Source organism: Diadema antillarum, unplaced genomic scaffold (assembly GCF_040938485.1).
Source record: "Diadema antillarum isolate AM-2024a unplaced genomic scaffold, OU_Dant_1.0 seq00000171_RagTag, whole genome shotgun sequence".
NCBI classification, from domain to species: domain Eukaryota; kingdom Metazoa; phylum Echinodermata; class Echinoidea; order Diadematoida; family Diadematidae; genus Diadema; species Diadema antillarum.
This window is the reverse complement of record NW_027271240.1, coordinates 195,459-222,447: the sequence shown is the minus strand read 5'-3', so window position 1 is coordinate 222,447 and position 26,989 is coordinate 195,459.

Here is a 26,989-nt window from a genome sequence, read left to right as displayed (position 1 = left end):
CTTCGTGAATTACAGGATGCAAATTACAGTAATTTCGGTTTAAATGTTCCTATTCAAACAAACATTTCCATGAATAACAATATAAATATCATGTATATATATATAGGTATATATACATATGTTAATACTAAATTTATATATACATAAACATATATATATACATACAGACATATATACATATATATAAATTATATACACGTATATATTATGTATTCCTTTGTTTCTTATTTTCAATTTGTACTTTATAATTTTCTCCGTGAATTACATTTGAAATGATTTGTTTCATGTAATCAACGAAGGAATATACAGAACAAAGTGAAAATATGAAAGAAAGGATATATATATATATATACATATATATATATATAATAAATTGACGTATATATTTTTATCAATATACAATTCATAAACAACATATAAATACATGTAATAATATACACGTTTATGTATGAATGGATAGGTGTATTGATTAACGAAGGAATTTGTAGAAGACAATTTGACAATAAATAACGGAGGATACATAACGGTATATTTACACAGTTTGTACGTAAATATTTTCTTTTTTTATTTAAAACAAACAGCAACTATTTCACCCCACCCCCCTCCCCCAAAAAAAACTAACAACAAACAAACAAAAAACAAAAAATTGCACCAGATCTGTGACTTTCAAGGCTAATAAGACAACATTTACAGTAATGAGGTAGAGGATATCCCCCGCACATTTCCCAAACTTATATGGCACGGCCAATATGTGCTTTTATAATTTTTGATACAAGCTCAAACCAATAACTGACAGTACGCCAGATCTCTGCATTTCTAGTCTGAAAATGTGAAAATCATCGCCAATTAACCCTCCCCCCCCCCCCCATTTCATCACCTTGGTATTTTGTACCTACTTACGCCCCTTCGTTTGAAAGCCTGAAAGTCCTTAATATCTGTATTTATTCTATCTCCTTTTGTCCAACCGATAAAGATAAAGATTAATTGCAGGGGCCGCGGAACGTTTTACAGTGTGTGTGTGCGTGTGTGGGTATGTGTGTGTGTGTGTTTGTGTGTGTGTGTGTGTGTGTTTGAGGGGGGGGTAAAGTCATCCCAACCCCCGCTTAGACGCACCGGCGTAGCCAAAAGTAAACGTGGGGGGGGGGATGTTTACTTATGTGAAGGAGCAATTTGGTACATGTCATTTTTTTTTGGGGGGGGGGGAGAATTGAAGCTGCAAAGTATCTACAGTCGTATAAAGTTTTTTTTTCCTTTTATTTCTTTGTCGAAGTGAAAATGATAGAGCTAAGTTATGGCTATGAAAAATGCTATAACTGAAATTTCAGGTTTGATTATGGCGGATTCAAAAATGTTGTGATCGATAAAGGGGGACAAGGGGGAAGAAGTATAGATATACTTATGTTTAAAGACCTAATGAAATATTTTCTGATCAAACGGGACCCACCTTTAAGAATACGTTTGTTTTAACAGCTTAGTTTTTGGATGTTTTAGCAGTTACAAAATTGATTTTCAACTTATAGAATTTGAATTCCTCTTGAAGTGGTCTGTTCTCTTTTAGTAGTGGCTTATTGGTATCTCACAGATGGAGCAAAATGGTGAAATAGTTACAAGCAAGAGTGTTATCAAATCTATGTTCACAATTTGTTGATGGATGTGATGTACGAAACTGAGCGTTTTCTTTATTATAAGGATGACCACCTGTTGTGACAGTTGTACTGAAGGTGATAATGTCTTAGATATTTTGTTAGTCTTCGACATTATCAAAATATATTAATTTGGTTTGCTTTGTGATATGGTACATTACTGAGAATGTTTCATTTGGGTAGTCTTACAAGACAGTGACACCTAGATACAAGTAAAACTAGAAGATAATGGTGTGCTCCTGAATTAGCATGGTTTAAAAATTATTTATTAGATCGTTCACAGTTTGAATTTTCTAATGGAAAGTTGTCATATAAATTTCATATTGGATCGTTGGCATATTGTTGGTGCGTTGGCCGTTGGATTCCACATCGTCGGCATCGTTAGTATTGGCCGTAAATTCTCACATCGTTGGCATCATTGGTGCGTTGCATGGCCACAAATTGTACATCGTTGGCATCGTTGGTGCGTTGGCTACAAGTACAAATTGTACATCGTTGACATCGTTGGTGCGTTGGCCCTATCTTTAACTTTAATATCGTTGGCATCGTTGGTGCGTTGACTACAAGTACAAATTGTACATCGTTGACATCGTTGGTGCGTTGGCTAAAAGTACAAATTGTACATCGTTGGCATCGTTGGTGCGTTGGCCCTGTAAATTTCATATCGTTGGCTTCGTTGCATGGTGCGTTGGCTTCAAGTACAAATTGAACATCGTTGGCATCGTTGGTGCATTGGCTCCAAGTGTTAATTGTACATCGTTGGTGCGTTGGCCCTATCTTTAACTTTAATATCGTTGGCATCGTTGGTGCGTTGACTACAAGTACAAATTGTACATCGTTGCCATCGTTGGTGCGTTGGCCCTATAAATATCGTTGGCTTCGTTGGTGCGTTGACTAAAAGTACAATTTGTACATCGTTGGCATCGTTGGTGCGTTGGCCCTATAAATTTAATATTGTTGGCTTCGTTGCATGGTGCGTTGGCTTCAAGTACAAATTGAACATCGTTGGCATCGTTGGTGCATTGGCTCCAAGTACAAATTGTACATCGTTGGCATCGTTGGTGCGTTGGCTACAAGTACACCGCTCGTCCATCGTTGGCATTGTTGGTGCGTTGGCTACAGATACAAATTGTTCATTGTTCATTGTTGGTGCGTTGATGACCGTGTAAAGTTAGTATCGTTAGCATCGTTGGTGCGTTGGCTACAAGTACATATTGTACATCGTTGGCATCGTTGGTGCGTTGGCCCTGTAAATTTCATATCGTTGGCATCGTTGGTGCGTTGGCTACAAGTACAAATTGTACATCGTTGGCACCGTTGGTGCGTTGGCCCTATCTATAAATTTAATATCGTTGGCTTCGTTGGTGCGTTGGCTAAAAGTACAAATTGTACATCGTTTGCATCGTTGGTGCGTTGGCCCTGTAAATTTCATATCGTTGGTATCGTTGGTGCGTTGGCTAAAAATACAAATTGTACATCGTTGGCATTGTTGGTGCGTTGGCCCTGTAAATTTCATATCGTTGGCATCGTTGATGCGTTGGCTACAAGTACAAATCGTCCGTCGTTCGCATTGTGGTAGCTACAAGTACAAATTATTCATTGTTTGCGTTGTTGCGTTGGCCCTGTAAATTTAATATCGTCGGCATCGTTGGTGCGTTGGCTACACTACAAATTAATTGTCCATTGTTGGTGCGTTGGCCCTATAGATTAATATCGTTGGCATCTTGGTGCGCTGGCCCTACAGATTTAATATCGTTGGCATCGTTGGTTCGTTGGCATCGCGTTGGTGCGTTTTCCACAAGTACGAATTATCCATCGTTGGTGCGTTGGCCCTTTACATAAAAATCGTTGGCATCGTTGCAACACGTTGGTGCGTTGACTAATAGTACAAGTACAGATTTAACATTGTTGGCATCGTTGGTGCGTTGACCATTATAATTTTTTCATACATGTAATTAGCATCGTTGGTGCGTTGGCCACAAATTTCACGTCATTGCGTTGGCCACAAATAAATTTCTTATCGGATCGTTGGTGCGTTGGCCGTAAATTTCACACCATTGCGGCATTGGCATTGTTAGTGCGTTGGCAAAACATTTAACACCCTATCACACTGTTGGTGCGTTGGCCACAAACTATGCACATCGATCGGTGGCATTGACATTGCATTGTTTGTGAGTTGGCTAAAAAAAAAAATCACATCGGAAAGTGCGTCGTTGAACATCATTGGTTCGTTTTTAAAACTATTCAATCCTTTTCATTACTATACACATCGTTTGTCGTTGGCTCAACACCTTTGTAACATGCTCTCGTCGTGCGGGGTATAGTACAACAATACTCTAAGTCTAGATCTATAGACCTCAGCTAGGCACTAATATTGTAATAGCCAGATCGTTGGCGTTGGTTGACCAACGTTCATATGAAGAATTGGTGGGGTATTCTGCAATTGTTCCGCCGTTTGCTCTCAAGTCCGGTGTCATTGTACGCAGACCGTTTAGGACGCGGCTAAATATATTTGCCGATCGTACCCTTACATATCAGATTACACGCGCAGCTGTGTCCATTCGTTTACTGCAGAGCTGCTGTAATCATAGGCCCTACATATTCATAAATGAGCGGACGTAGAGGAAAACCTCGCTTTGCCGACCGCCTATTTTTAAAATTGCAAGTGGAAATAGAATGTGTGGTTCTATGGTCTATCAAACCAGGTTTTGGTGACAAAAAAAAGAGGGAGCAAATGAAGACGAATGCAGTGATGTATACAGTATATTCTTCTTTCTTCCATAACATGGGAAAAATATTAAAGAAAAAGAAATACGAGGTCGTGAGAACCTACTCCCACGGGTGCCTATTAAACCTGATGACTATGATCTCCCCCTCCCCAAATAATAACAATGATGATGATAATAATAATAATAATAATAATAATAATAACAATAATAATGATAAGGATAATGATAATAATGATATAATAATAACAATAATAGGAGCAATAATTGTAGGCCTAATATTAATTATGATAATGTACAATCTGAAGCAGATGTAGTTCTATATTAATATGATATATCAAGCCAAGTTTTGGTGATTAAAAACAAAAAGGAGGGAGCAAAATTATGAAGACGAAAATATCTTATTTTTCTCTCATAACGTGGGGAAAAGAAACATGAAAAAAAAAACACAAAACAAACCGAGGCCTTGAGACCAGCCGTGGATTCCCGCGGGTGCCCGCGTGGATGCAAGAGCAGGGGGTAATCAAAGTCATAGTGTTAATATCTTCCCGTTTCGACGGGAACAACCTGTGGGCAGAACTTTCGGGGAATCTCATTTGCGTTTTTGGTAATTTTTCCCTGAATGTTTTTGTTTTTTGCCCTGCGGAGGTGGAAATGTGTGTGTGCGTGAGGGGGGGGGGGGGAGGGGTGAGGGGCAACAAGACAACTGTTGGACTTCAACGGGTGCAAATAACCCCTCGAAACTCAAGTTCTATAATAAAAGCAAGTAGTGGCGGGAATGATCCCTACCAATGGACCGGATCGCCTGGCATATACTACAAAAATGTATTATAAAATTTCTGGGAAGGGTGGTCATTTAGAAGACAGCACAATTAACGAAAGAAGAAGACTTTTCTTTTTATTTCTTCAATAAAAATGTGCAAAATCGTATTATGAGAAAAAAAAATAAAACCCCTCAGACCCGTGGATTTCCACGGGTGCTGCTAGTATATATATATTTGATATGTCATTGTAACGTTTAAATACTTCCAGTTTTGTAATTGATTTTTGCATTGTCTTCTGCCAAATAAAATGATAATAATAAGACAGTCTAAACAGTGATATCATGAGGAAATTCACTTAAGGTCCACAAAAAAAAAATGCTTCGAAAATGAAATATTCCACCCTTTTTTTGATCTTATTTTTTCAACACATAATTGGGTATGTTCGACTGGACTCATTTGTGGAAATCACGGAGAGAGCACAGTTGCTCGTCCTATGTGTATATATAACATATGAAGACAAAGGTGGGTAAGTTCATTAATACATCATGCAGGTATGAACAGCACATGGAACATGAAAACAAGCTGATACTCTGCACGTGTTTACTTACGTGAATTCCCACATGTGCCGAGTTGATCAACTGTTCCGCTGTTGGTGGTGTCTCTCGTCGTACGATGGCCCGGCTTCTGTTCGGGACTGCGCCGTCTTCTGGTCCCGCTCACGGTCGATGGGTACGGATAGAACTGATCAGTTGCCTCTACGTAACGCTCGAAGGCCAGCAATCGCCCGCTCAAGTCCGTCCCTCTGGACTGGAATCCCTGTACGGAAATTGGGTGAAATCCCTTGCCTGTTATGCCAGACAATACTAGAGCGAGATTTACAAACCAAATATCTCCATCCCTCGGAAGGTAATGCTTACTACCACCATTTTTAATTACTCAATTTATGGCGTTAACTTATAATTTGGGCAAATAGACCCATCAGTGCCCATTTTGAAAATAAACAAACAAACACTATAATTGTATATCGTTTAATGTCGGAATTGTCCATTTTTTCAATGATAGAATATCAAAACATGAATTACAGCATTAGAGCAAATTGTGCGCTGTTTAATAGTGAAATGTTCTTTAGAATAACACTGCAGTATCATTATGTATTATAGCTTTAGAAGTGTTGTTAACCTGCACATATTTGTTGTACCTCATTTATATGCATATGCACATAAAACCATATATTTAACTAATTAATGCTTAACTTTGGAAGAAAAACAAAAACAAAATCAAATTCGATTCATTACTATACAATACGATTGGTATCTAAAACGTTTTTTTTTTTTTCACAAGGCTCAAAGCACTTACAAAATTACAACGGATTCAGTATGACAAGGAATATGAAATGCACCTTGTACGAAGCAACATTGCAGTACACCGTACTGAATAGGTAAGTTTTCGAATCTTAGTGCAAGGGGTTGCTTACTTTTGAAGGATCGGAAAAGGACGGCAAGGCATTGGTAAAGATCCCGATGACGCCCGCACAAGTGGCTAACGCGAAGACGAGGACGAGGACGAGTGACGGAAATCTCACCACAAGTCGCGCGTATCTATGAGAGTTGAGATCGAACGATAAGACAATATGGAAGAAACATTAAAGAAGAAATCCATCCCCCAAAAATAAGTTAACTTTAAAAGAAAGAGGAAATTATTCCCTACAGAACGATTAAAAAATGACAAAAATCGGATAACAAATAAAGAAGAGCCAGTACAGAACAAGTATTCATGAATATTCAAATCAGCAAATTGACGTTGTCATGCTCTCACAATTCCTTCTACATTTCGTATACAGAAATGACAAAAATTTCAGCCATATGAATATAAACTTGCCCAAAAACCACCCATAACAAAAAAGAACAAATGATAACTCTGATATATCATAACATGGGAACATGTTATTACTTGTATTAGCTAAAAGTCACACTTCCCCTCGAATTTCATATATAATATACATGAAATGTGAGGGTATGACAGCATCAACTTGCTCTAATATTTGAATATTCATAAGGGCTGGTCAAGAAATGTTTTCCGCGAAAAAAACAACAGAACTTTCAAAATGTTATATCTTCCTTATTTTCCGTCCAATTGTTGTCATTTTTGTATCATTCTGCAGGGAATGATTTTCTCCTTTTTTTAAGTTATTCATTTTGGGTGGATTTCCTCTTTAAAAGTGTGTCTTTTACAACAGTTTATGACACAGATAGATCTTGACAAACGTTACACACAAAGTACATTCATAGCACACATGAACAAGGAAAAAGAAAACATTGCTTCCACTTTATTCACAAATCGTACTATCTAGGCCTACACGTGTTTTCGGTATTAGCACCACTCTCCAAGATTGATCTCCCATTATCATTGCTCAATTTCTACAAGGAACTCTTTTATAGACCCTAGCCAAGAGGGGATTCCTAGGCAAAACCTCCCTCTTCCAAAGATTAATGCACTGGGCAGACCTCTGGGTTAAAAATCCATAGCCACTGACATGATCTTAATTACCCTGCACAAGAAAGGCAATGGTTTCAACTCATTTAAGTACCTCAGTCGTCCTACCTACGCATTTATCAATGATTCTATTGCTGAGTGTATCAGGGAAATACATTTAAGGACACATTAACACCAGCTGAAAGCTTACAACGAAGAAAATTTACATTACCTTCCTTTACTATATCATTATTTCTAATTTCAAAGTTTTGTGTTTTGGTATCGAGGACGATAATATTCAGAAATGGGTTTAATAGACAACTCACGAAGCCTCAAAGCCGCTCTCCCAAACTCGTGTATCCACACCATCATCTCCACTTCCTTCTTGGTTCCTTCTGCCTGTATTCCAACCACTCAAGTGCGAATCTTGAGCCTCGACAGCTGGGTGGATTTTCATGGCTTGTCATGAAGTTTGGTGCTAGAGGATATAGGACAGAAAAGGAAAATAGTCTGTACTGCAACAGCTAATAAATATGAAACTGGTCCCTCTCCTTTGTCCATCAAAGTATAAAAAGCAAATGAATACGTATAATCTTCTTCATGATTAAGTAATAATATATCACTGGATGACACTAAGTACGATAACAAACATGATGAAAACTAAAATCTGTCTACATTTAAAGCTTAGAGTGAAAAGGTGTTCGCTTTCATACGTATCAGGATATGATTTAAATTACATGTACGTAAGATATGATATGCGATAATTGCAATAATGGTCAGACGAATTACGTAAATATAATAAACTGCTTAGACAATGTCCATATTTGAACTCAGGGTTTTGAGGATAAAAGACAAGGATATATTATCGATAACTATACTCCTTACAGAAGGCGTCGATCGACAATCGGAGTTGTTATTTTTTTATGACAGATTACGACAGTCACTGACAGTAGTTAGAAATAATTCATCAAATGGGAAGATTTCAGAGAAGTAGATCACAAATTTAGAAATTAAGAAGGGGAAGAAGGAGAAAACCTACCTCGCCTACTTTGTGAAACAAATCTGAGCTGAGGATATGAAGTTCAGTAACATTTGGAATGCAGCCGCTGTCAGTTGTATACGCAAAATGAAGATGGACGCAGTCAATGCTCTGAGCTATGGCGGCTAAATGTGAAAGGCCTTAGCCGGTAATCCAGACACGCATCAAGCTCTTGAGTTCCTATGTTATTTTAGCGTATGGCAAATTTACCGTCTCCATGAAGCAGGAGCAGAGTTTTGGCGTAGCTATTTGCTCGATGTCCGGTCTGCTTGCTTTGGCTTGGTCCCGCGCCTGACCGCGACGGGAGCCTAAGTCCGACGGCAAACAAGTGGTAGAAAGTTCGCTGAACTGGCGTCACTATCATTACTTGCTGTTTCATGGCAGATTATCCGTGTAATTCGATGTATAGGCCTAACTCGTGTGTGCGTGTGTGTGTGTGTGCTCCGGTGAAAAAAAGTAGTCTCTTTTCGTGACGATTTGAATGAGAAAGCACAGAAAGTGACATAGAGAATGAAATGAATACCTTAATTATGCCTGGCGAAAGAAAGAAAACTCCATCAGCAGATATGAAAATGCTATATATATTTTCAAATCGCACTGTAAATGTCAAACTACAATTATTCTCGATGTTCTCATAGTGGTTGACCCGATAGCTAAGACTAAGCGCTAAAAGACTAAATGAATTGATGGACAAAATAATGATGATATAACATGCTTTTTTCCCCCATCACCAAGATTGTGTGTGTGCGTGTGTGTGTGTGGGGGGGGGGGGGGGGGGGGCAACATGATAATATTCCCCCCCCCCCTCCCCATTATCTCGGTGATCCGGGAAAAACATATATTACACGTAGGCTGTTGGAACTTGCAGTAATACATAAAAAATATAATCGAGCGTATCAATTATCTTATAACACATTAATGATTTATTATTCAATTTCGCGCGATCACTTTTCCAAGATTATGCTGACCAAGGATGGTGTAATAGCGATACAAAATTTACAAGAAATATGTCAATCTGCACACACATTCCTACATAGAGTACTTAATGTACGTGAATAAAAGACTTAGATTCAGCTTCTCTTGCCCAGCTTTCATTTTGTCATACATATTAAATGATGATGATGATGATGATATTAATGGCAATAATAATGCTCAGATATCACCAGAGAGAATCTATGACCCTATAGAGATTCCAGGGCTCTCAAGCGATTCCAGGAAGCAAGTCAGTTTTGAGATTTATTCGACTGAAAAAAAAAAAATCTTATTCTATAATGCACCGCCCTGTTCCACTGACGACCACATGATGTTTGACTCTACGTCTCACCGCTTGTTTTTTTTTTTTACCCCAACAGGATATTTATTGCCTCCATAATTCAACATTTTATATCCCATTATACAAAAAGTGGAAAAAGAAAATACAGTGAGCTTCAAAAGACATTCTTGAGATTACAAAAAAAACCCAACTATTTACACAATGTACTTCATTTGCTTTGGTAAATTATAATGTGTTTTCTTACTATTCAAATCTTCCTCTATTCTTTTACAAATTTCTCTTTCAAACAAATGTTGCAAATTAGTTTCACAACATTCTTCTCCGGTCTCACTGCTTTTTGGTATAAGGTTAAACCAAGGAGATACTAGTACCTCTTTGGGTGTACCAGGAGTAACATCCAAAACATCTTAAATAATCTTATATCGTTATTCATCACACCTTTCCATTTCATTTCATTTCAATTCATTTATTAAGTTTCCACACAAATCATACAGCGTTGTGTTTTACAACATCCATCCATGACAATGTAAGGTTACACATAGATTATAAGGTACAAGTTCAGTATATACAAATAGCATTTACATAACACAAAATCAAGTGAAATCATTCTCAAGGGTACATTCATGACGGATAAATAAAATGTTGTGTGGAGGAAACTACTATAGAAGAAGATGCTTGTGGGAGTAGGTTCCCCGAAAGAAAATAAAACACAGGCTGTTACACTCACACACACACACACTCTGCACGCACGCAATTGCACCTGGACAAGCGAGCACACACACACACACACACACACACACACACACAACAAGGACAAGAGAATGAGAAAGAAGAAGAGGAGAAATCACCAAGACCGTCATAGAGACAGTATTAATGACGGTACCTGCAGCTGCAATAGGAAAGAAATAATAACAAAGAAAAGAATTAAAAATAAAACCATGTAGACCTGTTCTACAATCATGCCTAATAATCTATATCAGTATAAATAATTTCAAATCATCTGCTAAATTATATCAATTCATATTATCACCAGAGTATTGCAAAAGAAGTTTATTCTTAAGCGTACGTTTCTTAAAGGAGACCTCCGGATGATTTTCAGATTTTTACATTTGAACAACTATAAATTAGTTATACTAAGGACAGAGTTTCAGAATTTGTGAGAAGTGGGATGAAGAATTGGAATAATTTCAATATTTAGAACAAATTGCAGTGAACAAGGATGATGACATGGCAGAGTCACCATAAGAATGCATGAGTTGGGGCTCAAGGAAGCAGAACAAAAGAAGAAGGCATGCATAGATTATACACAGGTGAACTCGCAAGCAAGCGGTATTGTAATGGAATTACACTGCTACATTTCTGAAATATGTGAACCTGCTATGTCATCATCCTTGTTCAGTGTAATTTGTTTAAGGTTTTTCAAAGTATTGTTTCTCTGCTCAAGAACCACAATAAATTCCACAAATCTATACATGGAGTTGTCGATTTATATACTACATGATGTGAAATTATGAAAATCGTCTGGAATGTCCCTTTAATCAACCTCAGGGTTCATCATCCACCCACCAATCATTCAATCACTGAATTCATTATTACGTAAAGAAGTAGCCATCACAACCCTTGCGCAGCTGCATGCAGCGCCAACTCTATAAAGCACATTCTCTACCATCCTCTGTTCCATTTCCCTTGTTCAGCGTGTAGGCATTCTCTCATTCTCTCTTTTTCTTTCTTTCCCTCCATACTTTTTATCTATTCTGGCAGGTTGTGTCATGTTGTTGTATTCCTGCTGTTTTTCCCGTCCTGTCGTGTATCATATTTGTCACAAGTGTTCGTAGATGAGTAATTCATAAGTTTTATGAGTGGTTCACAATCTACAAGCTTTGCTTTTCAGTGGACCTCTCCATTCTTTCTTCCTTTTTTTTTTATGATGTAATACCTGATTTATCTTGTGTTATGTTTTTTGTGGAAGGAAAAAAAGAAAAGTGAAAATAGATGAATCGAATTGAATTGAATTGAATTCCAAAATTTGGGGTCGTTGTGCATGATGAGTATTTTTCTGGAGGTTTTATGCAAATCCAACTAGCATTATTATCTGGCGAGAAGGTGGAGTTTCTCAGAATAATCATGCACAGGGGAGGCTGGCTGCACCCCCCCCCCCCAAAAAAAAAGAGAGAAAAAGTATCTGCTCTAATTTCCAAATTCTTATTTGTTTTTGTTGACAGTTTGGGCATGTATCATATATTTATCTGTATCTGTTTGAAATTTTGACAATAATTATTAGTCTTGATAATTTTGTTAGACCATGCTTCCATCTTTACCATGCTTGTAGAAACACGTTTAGCATGCGTATCATTTTTAAAATGTCCCTACTCTGGGGGCCACTTGCCCGCCTCTCTCACTGCTAGCACAATGATTTGCAGAATTAAACATTCTTAAGTGCTCTTTTCTTTCGGAGCAGAGCTCCCGGAGCAGAGCTCCGAAGTTCATTTGTATAGGCCAATCAGCAGTCATTCATGTTGTTATGTTGATTGTTCAAAGTCATCCGTGCGTTCATACGACGGCACGATGTACAGGCGCGATACATCCGCTTGTCGGCTTCGCAAGTCACTTGGAACGAACAGAACGGGATTGGCGAAATTTTATCCGCTAACCGATGTGTGTGTGTGCGTGTGTGTGTGTGTGTGTGTGTGTGTGTGTGTGTTTGTGTGTCTCTATTGTTGTGCGGCCCGTGAGGAAAATGACTACTATTCTTACTATCCCGCTCGATTCAATAACAACTGCAAAATCTTACGGACTTTCAATGTGTTCAAGAGAAAATAATAGCAACAACAAATGCAATAACCCGAACAGGAGGCTATTCCATATCAGTGGGCTCCTTTGCGCCTTCAGTGAAGTAATTATGAAGTGGTCTAGCGTTGTTAGAGCAACAATTTTAATAAAATTAAAGTGTAATACCATGGTACACTGCTTATATACGCTTGGCAATATGATTGATGTTAACGAACGGGATGACAGCGTTCTGTAGAAATGTTACGTCAGAATCATACTACGTGTACTATGATATTGTGACGTCACAGTTCAATAACAAGGAGCACGCAACGAAATTTCTAATATACTATGCTTCTTTACTGCTTATACACATATCACCCTTTATTTTTTTTCAGCTATTCTCATTCCACCACTGATCTGTGCGCTAGAGGGAGACAGATGATTTACACAGCACGCAAATATGGCGGGACAAAAATTCTCCATAGAAAGTCCAAAAGAAAAGGCAAATCAGCAAATATCAAAGAAGAAACCAGACAAGAAGTCCTTCTGCTGAATGCAGGTAGACAAATTTTAATTCATCGTCCTTTTTGTCCATAATCATCTATTGCTACTGTTCCTTCAACAGCAATCTGTTAGGCCTTCTATTTGGCAATGATTAAACAGCAATGAATGAATCTATTGTTTTAATACTAGTACTCTATCGTGTAACCTACTCAATGATTATACTTCTCATTTCTTTGTAAATCTGAATAACGCCTAGTACACTGTATAACTAACAGTGACTGGGAAGACGTGTGAGTGAACCGACGGTCTATCAGTGCAGATGACCAACATTCGATGCGTAAAAATTATTTGTGTTTATCGTGTGTTACGGCACAAATTGTCCTGCCCCTGCATAATCTGTCGCCTGACGACAAATTGTGCTGCTTCTGCCGTTTCCAAATTTGGACCTCGATGACGACAATTTGTGCAGGCAAAATGAAATGTGTGGCTTCACAAACTGTCGTCGGGCATGCACTATAGATGAATTGTGTGGCTGGGGTGATTGCTCCGGTGTTATGCTTGGGTGCGGTGAGTATGACCGGTATTAAAGTTTAAGTATGTGTGTGTGTGTGTGTGTGTGTGGGGGGGGGGGGGCTGCATGGTTTGTGTTGTGTATGATTTGTAGGTGCGTATTATGAGACTTGTGTATGCGTTTGCGCATAGCTGTGTGTGTGTGTGTGTGTGTGTGTGTGTGTGTGTTTGGAGTATAATAATACAATATAGGCGTTTTCACATCAGCCCGATAAAAATCCAAGCTCGAGATATTTTTCGCAGAAAATAGCAAAATAGCGCGCTATTTCGAAACATCGGGCTGATGTGAAAACGCCTTATGTGGAAACTGAATGCATGTGTGGTGGTTGTATAGTGAAAGTGGTTCGTTTGTATATGTGCATACGTGTGCCTGTGTGCATCTACGTCGTGTGTCTGTGTTTGTGTTTTGATGTTTGTGCGAACGAACTTATTGGGCCATATGTTAAGTTTTTAATATGGCTTATAACTTTTGATCCATAGGTCTGTTTATGACCAAACTTGGATGGTAGATGTCTCTTGGGGGAGTTGAAGGGTATCGGAAGGCAGGCTAAAGGTCACATGTATGGGTCAACAAACTTTTCGGGCCAAATGTTAACTTTTTACGGCGCGTTTCTATCATGACACATAACTTTTGATCGATTGGTCCTTTTGTGACCAACCTTGGATGAAAGATGTCCCTTGGGGAGTTGAAAGTCACACCGCAAGGTCAGAGGCCACAGGCAGGGGTCAACGAACTTTTGGGGCCCAATGTTAAAGGGATGGTACAGTATTGATGGAGATGAGAATTAGGTTTTTAAGTTTTTGCGAGATACCAAAAAACACTTATGAAATATTACAGAGCATACCATTTTAAAAGGAATCCAAAGTTTATCTGATGAAAATCGGGTTTGGAATGCCTGCAACATCCAAAAACAAAGTAAAACAAATTGATCCTAATAAAAGGCGGGTCTACATTTTATTAGAATCGCTCTGTTTTTGAAATCTCAGCCATTTCAAAACCAATGTTCATCAAATAAACGTTGAATTCCTCATGTAGTTACATGCTCTTTCATATTAATAAGAGTTTCCTCATTATCTCACCCCAAAAAAAATTTAAGAGACCTGAAATTAGGTCGTATAACCAAACTATACGATCCCTTTGAGCTTTTATGGCAAGTTTGTAATATACCTCATAACTTTTGATCAATTCATCTGTTTGTGTATGCATGAGCGAATAATTTCGACACGCCGTAAATAATTTCTCAATCGTTAGTTGATTTTAGCACAAACGAACTGCCATATACACACCCCAAATACGTACTTATTTATAAACAGGCACCAACAAACACTCAAACAAATCCTCATAATGGACATACTTAGTAAACCACATCAACACATTCTTCCATAATATGCAATAACACACACACACAGACACACACACACACAGACACACACACAATTGGATTTAAAACTACAATAAATATACGCAATGCTTCTGTGTCTATCATTTCATTTCATTCCCATTATCTTCAGCATCACCACTATCACTTTCATCTTCATTATCACATTTTTCTTCATCATTACCCTGTCAACATCATCATACATCACCATCATCATCATCATCATCATCATCATATTTCACGTTACTCTTATTCGTACCTATGCACTATACACATATAAAAAACATAATGTATTTACAGTGTTTTATATTTTGTAGTATTTCTCCATTCCGCAAACGATATAATTTTTTGTGTATTATGTAGATAGGTCCCTGGGCTGCCACGTGCTCAAGCTTTTGCTTATAGTGGCAGTCCTTCTTCCGCATAATTTCTCAGATAATTATTTGGAAAATTGGTAATACGATTTATAATTTGTTAATGAAATTAATTTACACATCGATTTTCCTTCTTTGAATCATGTACTTGTAATCTGCTTACTGATATTCCATGTGATATTACTGAAAATGATTTTGATTTATGTATGAAATTGTGTTGGAAGAAAAATAAATCAAACAAACAAACAAACAAACAAACACGAACGGACACTGAATTATCGTGAGCGCGTGCACATACACACTTCCTTGAAACCTCACCGTGACTTTTTACATGGCTTGTTTGAATGTATTTAGCCATGTAAGTTATGTGTTGGTATTTCAATGACTATGTCAAGAATGATATTAGCCCCCAAAATGTGCTTCGAGGGCGGGCGACAGTTTGTACCGTCAGCCCTCTACACAAACGACAAATTGTGCAGGGGCGACAATTTGTGTTGTAACAGTCGTGGTTTGTAGCAATGAACATCATCTCAAAAAGGTTTTTCTTAGCGCCCTCTACCGGAGGCAGATATACTGGTCGCATTGTGTGAATGACATGGTTGCTGTGTGTCGTACAGTTGACGATTCATACAATTTCAAGTCAGCTAGGAGCTGGCTCTAGTGTGATATCCCCTGATTGCGTTTTGTGATTCTGTGTCCTCGTGATTATTTATACCATGGTATACACATGAAATTCCATTGCTCATTAATCAATTCATACTCCTGCTTTTGTCAAAGCGTCACAAAAACATTTTCCTGCTTTGATCTCACCATGACTGCTGACAGTAAGCCTGGATGAAAACAAGACGGCGCTTTGAGAAATCCCTCACGACGTAGCGTATTTATGACTTGTTCTTTGATTACTGTAATTGTTATTTGTTTATAAATTCCTTGCAGAATGTGCAATCTAGACACACAACGTGTGACAACATTAGTACAATATCGTTATTTGGAATAAGGTGAAGCTTATTAAACTGCTTCAACCACTACCAAAACATAATTTCAGCAACAGCACATTACAACCTCTCAAGTTTTATATTGTACTGCATGCATTCGTCTGCTGAACCATATACTCCACCGTTCGTGTTGGCGATTTACGTGTTTTTCCCCATTCGCTAACACTACACTACTTTTTTGCACCCGACATAGGAAAACATAGGGTGTTACCACTTTGCTACCCCATCCCCCACTTTTATTTTAACCCCGGAATGGTAAGTGGCACTAGGAAAAGCCATTTCAGCTGAAGAAATCCGGAAGTCTCCTCCCCCCCCCCCCCCCACACACTTTTGAAAACGTGGCGCCGGCTATGCACTAGTCCCCACGGATCATCATCTTTTTTTTTTCATTTCAAGTTGAATACAGATGAATAAGCCAGATCGGGGTTAGTTCATGGGCACATATGGGTACAAGTGACCTTTCTTCTTTCCAGGGACAGAAAGCATGAGCTTGCTCAACATAAACATTTATGGAATTCATCAGTCATGTTCAAACAAAGGATGAATTGCGCAGACCAGGTGACCAGAATGATCCTTCCATTGGCATTTTGGAAAGCATCCATTTCATTATTTTGCATTGAATGTATTAACAATCTCTTTCTATTGATATTGTCAGACACCGCTTTTGCTGTCAGGTGGATGTGCTGGCAAGCACCACTTACAAGGATCACTTGCATAATCATTACATCGCAGATGCTTATCTCAGTGATTTAAAAAACCAACATGCTCTGCTGGTACAGATGACCTTTTTCTACTCATGCTCAAAGTGGAACCCCGAATTGGCTTATTGTAGCGCTGCCGCGCGAGACCCACATTCACGTCCATAATAGCCTTTTGCCAAGGCCTTATGGCTGAAAAAGAGAGAACGAGAGAACTGCGAGAGGACGGATGAACGCGCTCGGTTTCGCTGTTTCAAAAGGCCTCGAGGCGCAGACTCGAGACCTTTTGAAACCTGACCTGAATTTCTTATCTTGAGCTTTGTTTCTCGCCGGTTCTGCTACCAAAATGTCAGCGGCCAATCAGCGACAGCAGTGCTGTTGCATCTAATAAATACGCATTTAGAAGTATGCATGTCGGCAGGTCGCTCCGTATAACCAGCCTGCGCTGCCTGTCTAGCGCTTGCGGAAGCTGCCTGCATTGCCAGCGTTGACACGTCTCATTAGCATGCCAACTGCGGTCTGACTCATGAATATATGAATAATTTATACTTGCGTTCGTCGGGAGGCGGTAGGGAACCACCCCCAGGTTTCAAAAAGCTTCGTGGCTGCGCCACTTGGTCTCGGTGTTGGGATCGATAATTTTGATCGGCCTCGCTTGCGTTCATCTGACTGTTGGTATTGGAGCTCGATTTAAGGCAGTTGCACTAGCACTAGCATAATTAGCATCGAATTTGAAATCATCCTCAGTTGTTTGTGTCAAACTGGGGTCGGTGTTTAAAATATTTGATTACGCGCATAACCTGCGGGAGCACGCGCGTACTGATCCCTTATGTGACGCAAAGTGTCGCATGGAAGATTTCGTTATGAAATCAGTCATTGTTATTTTTCGTCGACGAAATGGCCATCTCGTCACGAAATCTGTCCTTTCATTATGAAATCACTCAATTCATCGACGAAATGAATATTTAGTAACGAAATCAATTACTTTGTCGATGAAATGAACATTTCGCAACAAAATCGGTCTTTTTGTCAGGGGCACGGTGGCATAGTCAGTGGATAACATTCCTGACTCCCAATCAGAGTTCGATTCCCGCCCAGTGCTTACGTCCTTGGACAAGATGTTTTTACCACAATATCCCTCTCAACCCAGGTGTATGAATGGGTACCTGGCAACGCTGGGTAATAATAATGGCAGGGCCCTCTGGTAGAGCAGTGGCAACACTGAAGAGGCTACCTTGGATAAATAAGACCTTGTCAAATTACTGATTTCGTGACGAAATCCCCCATGCGGCACTTGGCGCCCCATATTCCATCCCGTATATTTTGAGACAACACTACAAATAGTAGACCTGACCCCAACAAACTCCCCAGCACCTTGACTCCGTACACACGTTATGTCAGTGTAAATAAATCGTTTTTAATCGTCTTTGCTTCCTATATAAAACATATTATTTCATGAGATATGGTATAGTACTAACAACCTATTAAAAGAAACCAAAATATGCATTTGTGGGCTGAGTGAATGCAGCAATATCAATAGAACACATCAGTGAATGTATGAGGAAGATTGGACCAAATCTGTTCAATTTAATGTTTTAAGTCTTTAATGTTTTAGCGCAGCCGTCGCTGGATGTGAAAACTAATGCAGGGTGTGATGTTGCATAATTATGAAGAATGAAAAAAATCAATAATAATTGTGTTGGTTTTTGTGGAGCTTTAGATTTTGACGCGCGGACGCTTGAGACGACGAATGCGGTGGACGTTCTCCTCTTCCCTGCGTCGTGTTGAAAAGTAGCTTTAGATTACGTTGAGACGCAACGTATGAAAAATAAAATGGCGCCCCCATATGATCGGTGCATCAAGTAGCTCTCTACGTCGCAAATTGTGCGGACGTAAAAATAGCTCAGAACGCGTCGTGGAAAAACTCAGACGACGCAAGCTAAAAATAGATTGACTTGACGCGCGCTTCTGCGCATGCTCAAACCAGGTTTTTTTCCTCTGAACGTCCCCCGTCGTGAAAATCTAAAGCTCCCTAATGACATAATTTAGCTAATGTATCTTTTGGCATTGATTGAGTTGAGAATTTCTCGTGTAATCTTTGAATGTGTTTAATGGATACCATGTTGCTTAGTTGCAATCGATAAAAAACAAACTGTTATTATGTATAATGAAAGTTTAGTTAAGGAAAAATGTCTGTAAGCAATATCTATCCAACGTTGTCACAAATTGTGAGCGAAACAGAATGTTTTCAATATCTTTGCTCTTAACAATATCCTAAAAATTAGTCAATTAATCGTATTACTTTTAAAAAGCTCCTGTTTGTAATTACCTAATTGGTATAGTATCCGGTTGAGTGACAAAATGGCAAAACGAATATGATTAATGTGGGGCCCCTTCCCTTATTTCCAGGGGGACGGGAAATGCAAAAGAAATGACACTTTTATTGTATGGCAGGACCTCGTGTCTCCTTTTATCTATTCATTAATTTATTCTTTTTTTACTCTTAATAGGAGTTTTTGAGGCAGCAGCTTAACGGAACTTTCACAAATTCCATTGTCATTTTCCCATGTCTATGTAAACCTCTCTATATATGAGCTGTTGTCCGGGTGCGTGATGAATTTATCTTCTTTGTTTGGTGTTTTGATTGTAGGTCTACCACACTTAGATTTTCATGTGAGAGTCTTCATAGAGAGGCAATGCAAAGGCGCCTCGTGGGATATGTATCACAAGTTTCACCATTTATGTCCCACTTTGCCTGTTAACTGTTTCCTGATAATGATATCATACAGTACAAAAACAAATAGTTTTGTTAATATTTGGTACAGAAATAAGGGAAGTACATTTGCTGGGTCTCTTCAGAGAGAGAATACTTCAAGGCAATTCCAGTTCCACTGACCTTTCATGCAGTGTGACTGCAAAGTTAAGCATCGGCTATCTGCGATAAATTCACTAGATTATATTTGCAGCTCTATCGCGCTATTCCAGGAAACATTTCTTATTGTGTGCGTTGAAAGTGTGCGCATGAATTCAAAGGGGGAAAAATCTAGCGGCACTTCGAGTGCAGGGCCGTCACCAGGTGTTTTTTCAATGGGGGGGGGGGGGGTGCTTTTTGAAACTAAATGTAACCTGCGAGGGAGCGAAGCGACCGAGCCAGTAAGAGCAGGCGGGGGGGGGGGGGGGGGGTTCTTGAAGGGGGTGTCCCCCCTCCGTGACCATGGATATTTTTTTTTTTTGTCTGGGGATGTGAAATATTATTGTGCGATCTGGTACATACTTGATAGAGTATTTTAACTTTATATTTAGAGACATTATTTTTGTGTTTAATTCAGTATTGTATGGGGACCGATTGTCACGGAAAGTTTACATATACTTTATCTATGGAACTGAAAGTTAGCCATGGTTTAATTGTTTAACTAACACACACACACACACACACACACACACATAACAACACATAACAACACATACAGTGACACATACACACACGCATTTACACACACATACACAAAGTGACACACAGTCTATTGAGTGATACATGGTTCAGTTGTCAGGGGAAGGTGTGTGTGTGTGTGTGGAGGGGGGGGGGGGTAGCCTTTTACATTTTTAGGATTGACATAGACCGAACAGATTTACACTTTTGTGGAAGATCCGGAAAAACTGTCAATCCCCAAAGTGTGCACAGTCTAAATCAATGGATAGGAACCGAGCGGGGAGAAGGTAAATTCAAAGAGGATGAGGGAACATTTGAATTATTAGAATTGAAATGATAAATCTGGTGCACACTTTAGATGAAACGCTTGGAAATCTGTCAATCTACAAGTGTACTAAGTCTAGAGGAGAAGGACTGAACGCGAGAGAGATTTTGCTTTTTCACAATTGAAATTCAGCAATCTGGTGCACACTTTGGATATTAATGTTTGGACTATTTCTATCAAAAAACAAGAATATTTTCCTCATTTTGGGAATAATGGGGGGGGGATGACACGCGAGAGAGATTTTGCATTTTCAGAATTGATATTCAGCAATCTGGTGCACACTTTGGATAAAGGATTTGGACACTTGTTTTTTATCAACAAGGAAGAAATTTTTCCTAATGTCGGGAATTATTGGAGAACAAAATGACATGTTTGCTCCCTTCCCTCCTCTCTGTCCTGTAGGATCGACGCCCCTGCCTGATTTTGCATTTTCAGAATTACAACGGAGATTACTTTAGATGAAACATTTGCGAATTTGTCAATTTAAAAGTGTACTTAGCCTATTGGCCATAAGCAAACTTGCAACTAATGTAGCAGTCATCGATGTACTTCTTCATAGTTTTAACAAGTCTCTATCTCTTTCGGTTCTATAGAATAAGATTTTTTCCCCTTGCTTCTCCAGTATGAGACTCCCTGGGAGCCGGAGGGGAGGGGATGCTCATTTTCACAAATTGAAATCTTATCGCCTTGAGATGTTACTTGCCACGTTAGGGGAAAACCTGTCGAAGGAGGTTTTAAGAAACTGAAAATGGTGAAGCTTCACGCGCAGTTTTGACGCAGATTTTATCTATCATCTATCATATCAATCGTACTATTGTTGAAGCAAATAATTTGCCCAATAGATTGTAGGATATATCTGATATGTTTTCCAGATCAAATCGAACGTTAGCACATTTTACGGCGTCAGGCTTGCACATAATATAATAGGTCACAATTTTATAATTTTGCACATTTCACCGGGAGACGTTGACACATCTGCCGTCGTTTGCACAATACTCGTTTTTCTCACATTTCCCGACTCCAAACGAGGATCGTGTACTCTCAGCTCGGTCTACCTGGAATCAAGACGGCCAGTACCTATGCTGCTCGGACTCGCAACAGCCTAGTACTGTATTCGCTCCGTAACCACGAGACTCTACACACAGAGAAATTAGGGTTCTTTTAGGGTTCTTATTTTCACCCTACGAGCAAATCTAACTACGTGGCACCTTATAGGGTTCGGGATGGATGTAGGGGTGCAAATCCGAACCCTAAAGGGAGCCAAGTCTTAAGGGTTCGAATTTGGAACCATTCCATAGTCTTTCCCGAAAGCTGACATGTGGGTGTTGAATGGTGTTTGCTTAAAATGCCACACTATTTTTGGATATTATCGTATATTTTTATTTGAAAATATAACTACACGTTGTTAAAGAGTAACAGTGTCATCAGTAATACTGTACTCAAAAAATTACTACTTGAATTAAACATTTGTTTTTTTCTTCTCGCACCGGGATCAAGAATATCATTTCAATGACGTTATCATAGAGAGAAAGCAAACGAGTACAAGTACACGTATTATGCGTGCACGCGTGGACCGTTGAGCACTTGGTCAATGGCAAAGCTAAAATTGCATGCGCACGCCACGCCGTAGGTCGCGCGGTATACGTACGTGCATACTACTGAAGTTCCTCGTTTGGAATGGACAGACGACCGTGAGGTTTGGGTGATGAATTAATCTTTTTGATGAGCCAAACGTTGTGAGTAGATAATTGTACTGTAATTCCGTTGAAAATATTTCACAGTAATCGATGATGATATGTGTGAATTATGCTCATAGAATGCTGAGTGGTGAAAACTGATGCGAAAGAGTTGTATCGAGGTACATGTGTACTAACATGTCAGAAGTGCGATCATACCTACATTAAAGCATAGCGAATAAGTCAATGAAAGTGCACGGTAATACGGAAAGCCTCAACCAAGGTACTAACTACGACCAACAGCCCCATACGCATAGCGTAATTACGCTATGCGTATGGGGCTGCTGGACGCAGTTACCAAGGTACGTACGTAAATAGGTGACCGGATATAGTTGCATCATTTTCGTTAATGGGAATTATTACGTTTGAGCCGAGTTGAGGCTCAGTTGGATATTGGTTTCTGTGAAGTTGACAGAAAGAACGATGTATGCATGTATGATGTGCCTAATGAAGAAAAATAGTGTTCCTGGTTCATTTAGGAGAATTTAAGACATGTATGAAGATGGGAAGTCAGAAAATTTAGGTTGGCCTTAACTCCTTGTTGTCTATCAATGAAACTAGAATGTGTGTTATAAATTAGCAATGCCATAGTCACAGAGCATAAGCAATGATACACGATATGTGAATTTAGATAATATCCACTGGAGAAGTTGCATGTGCTAGACAAGACATAAAATAAGTCACACAAACAAGGTATGTAATGTAAACGGTAAATCACTTCAGAAGTACAACCACTTGATCCCATACTTTAGCAGGTAGATACATGTAGGCCTATTCCAATATTGATTGTATGTTGAACTTTGTTTTATTCAATTACAGGTTGAACCTTGCTGATCCATGCTGATGCATGGTGTTAGCTTGGTCTCATACTGGGCCAAAGGGACCTGTGTTTGATTGATTATTTATCATCGAGTTCGCTATGCATCAAGTTCAATAATGGTCTTCAGGATGAGTGATGCAGGTCAACCTCGAGAGACTGGTGAGCCATATAGGATGCCAGAGCTGGAGATGGAAGATGTTCAGGATGTCAATCCTGGTTCCTCGTTGAGTCAGTGTGGAAGCCATGCCAGTTCTTCTGAGAGTGATGGCCTGAAGGGCATACTATTTGGCAGCTGAAGCAGCTGCTATAGAAACGCATCAGAAACTAGAGCTCGAGGAGTTTCGACTTATGCAGCGTAAGATGAGATTAGCTATGAGACCAAGCTGCAGGTTGCTGAAGCAGAGGAGCAGATATACCTTGACTACGAGAACAAGAAGTTGGGAGTCGGCTTTCCTGTGAAAGCAGAGGATGAAACCTTGCTGTATCCAACTGAATGCGCCAACCAACCAGTACACACGAGTACACCGATTTCCCTGACTAGAGAAGTAGCAAAAAAGTTATTTTCAAATTTTCTTTGACTTTTAGCAGATATAGTCCAAAAGCCAATAAGATCATCAGCATCATGTAGTATCCCTGAACCAGGTTTGATGAAAGCCCATCAATCTTTCCGTAGATACATCCGTACAGACCGGGAGACAGACAGGCAACCTGAAAACATATGCCTCCGGCACCATTCAGGGCGGAGGCATAATAATGAGACTCCTATAATATGTCATGTATGTTTAAACCATATAAAATTTGAGACGGGTCACATTGAATCTCCCCCCTCCCCCCCCCCCCCCATTAGAATTGCTAAACACCACGACTCTAGAAACATCTTTCCATTTTAATCCAGAAAGTAATCAACTCCCTGTTTTTAGCCGAGGGTGAGCATGAAGCCACTCCATGAAATGAAGATTAGCATTTTTTCTTTTGCAAAATATATGTGAAAATGTTTAATTTCATAGATAATGATAACTATTTATTCTGTCTTTTAAACTGTTGTCAGGTTATTCCCTTTCTTAGAATGCACTGGCCTTGAATATTTACAAGAATACTCTAAAGAAATATATAATAGAAAAATACAAGAGAACGAACGTAAGAGAACTTGACTTCTATTCACTTTTATCTTCTTTTTTAGGGGGGGGGGGGGAGGGTGGATTATGGATGAAAATATGAATCTGCTAATGGATATAAAATACTCAAAGTATGCTTTCCATTATATTTCATACTACATAGGGTTAGTTTGTATTGTTCATATTTTAGATATTTCTTCACCATCGATAGCCTCAGTGCTTCAACAACACCTGCACACTTTGAATTGATTGTTTAAGTAGAGAACAAAAAAAAAATAAGTCGCCTGATGTTTTTTGTAGTAGACAGCCACACAATGTATGTCAATTTTGGGCAATCTCTGGCAATGCAATGTCATAAGTGGAGTAGCTTTGTGACACTTGACAAAAGCATGATTTTCTCACAAACCCTTTATGTATGATATAAGGATTGAAAAATAGAGTTTGTTCCAAAACCTGAGAAAACTCAACATATCATATCTACTTTTTTTGCATATAAAAGAACACTGGACTTCACTCTTTAAGAAGGCAGAAACTATTATCATTGCCCTTACGTCAGTGACTTGTCGAGGAAATGTGCATGTTTTTCCTAAGAGAAAAGAAATGTGAAATTCTCTTTAGGTTTTCCTTGAATTGTTCTACGCATGCGACTGCACAAAGGATTTAAAGATTATTAACTTTTGAATTGAATGTCCGCTTTTCAATTTTTTTACTGATGTGTTCTAATCGTATAAGCCAGTTTGGGGTACCAGTTTGAGCATGTGCGAAAAAAAGGTTATTTGTACCGAGAGACAGGTTGTTTTTTTTTTAATCTCACTGAGATAAGCATCTGTAATGCTAGGATTATTCATGGAATCCTTATAAATGGTGCCTGCCAGTACATCCACTTGACAGCAAGCCTGGTATTTGGCAATGTTAACACACAAAAAAAGTTTGTTAACATATTCAAAACAGCACTTATAAAATAGATGATTCCCTAAGTGTTGATTGACGAACCATACTGGTCACTTCATCTACACTGGTTAGGTTCATTCTTTCTTTGAATATGAGTTCCATAAATGGCTATGGTGGGCAAGCTGCTGCATTATGTCACTTTGAGTTGAGTGAAGTGCCTAACCAACTGAGAAAAATGAAAGGTCATTTGTACCTTTGTGCACATGAGCTATCTCCGGACTGGCTTATTGCAGCGCATTCACTCAATCCACATGTAGGTCTATATGAAGGTGGACTTACCCTCTAACTCTGATTATAATTTTAAGCTTTCTTTAAGTAGGTTGTATAAAGTGCTGATATATTTGTGTAAGGTTTGGTGAAAATTAAGTGTTAAAATGATTGGAAGAGTTGTGAGACTGTATACATCAACACTTGAGGTATTTCTCATGCATGATCATAAATCTGTAAAATATTAATGGTAATAGTAATAATGATAATAATGATGATAATAATAATAATAGTAATAAAAATATATTTTGCTCCTGATCATTATGCTTGTGATGGTTCCAATACCAATACCTGCTTTATGAATGTGAAAAATCGACTGCTCTTTACAATATTTTGAATGTTGGGGCTAAACTGCATACATTGTGTAATTATATTTATGGTCTACTGAGTACAATGTGCTTCTTGTTTCCATCGCTTGAAAAAAAAACCACAATGTATCAAAAAATTTGTTTTTAAACTTGTCTCACAAGACATATTCCTTCCTCTTTATGTCCAGTTTGTAATACCACTGATTGGTTAACCTTATTTTCCCTTTCTGAATTAACATTTTCTGTGGAATTGTTAATGTTAATTTGATGCAATGAAAAGTGTTTTCAGATGTGCTATTCTGCCCAAGATTTATAACTGGGACATATCTTTAGCTGTGTGCATAAAAAAGTAACCAAATTTAGATGTGCATTCTTCATTTTTTAATTCTTTTTTTCACCTTTCTTATCATTGGTGTAATTATATATGAAAAACAAAATGTGAAGTATACTAATTGTATAATGGGGCACATTTGCAAGCTCCCAAGCTTGGAATTGGATGGAATATGTCAGTACAAGTAGTGAGTTTCAAATATATATGACAGAACTTTGCCATACCCTTCATTGTTTTGGCAATAACTTGTGTACCAGAAATCAGAGTTGACATATCGCTGTTAATGTCTAAGAGCGTCATAAAGGTGCTTTTGATTACCGTAAGATGTACCGGTAAATTCAAGGTGCATATCTATGATCCATTCTAGAAGTAGAAGGACAATGTGAAAGATATTTGTCACATAGTTTACTATTACTCTGCGCAAGCTTCAGGGATTTTTTGAGTAAAAAGAATTAGTGCTTTTTGTCAATGTGGTAACTTCCTTTAAAAGAAGAAAAGGT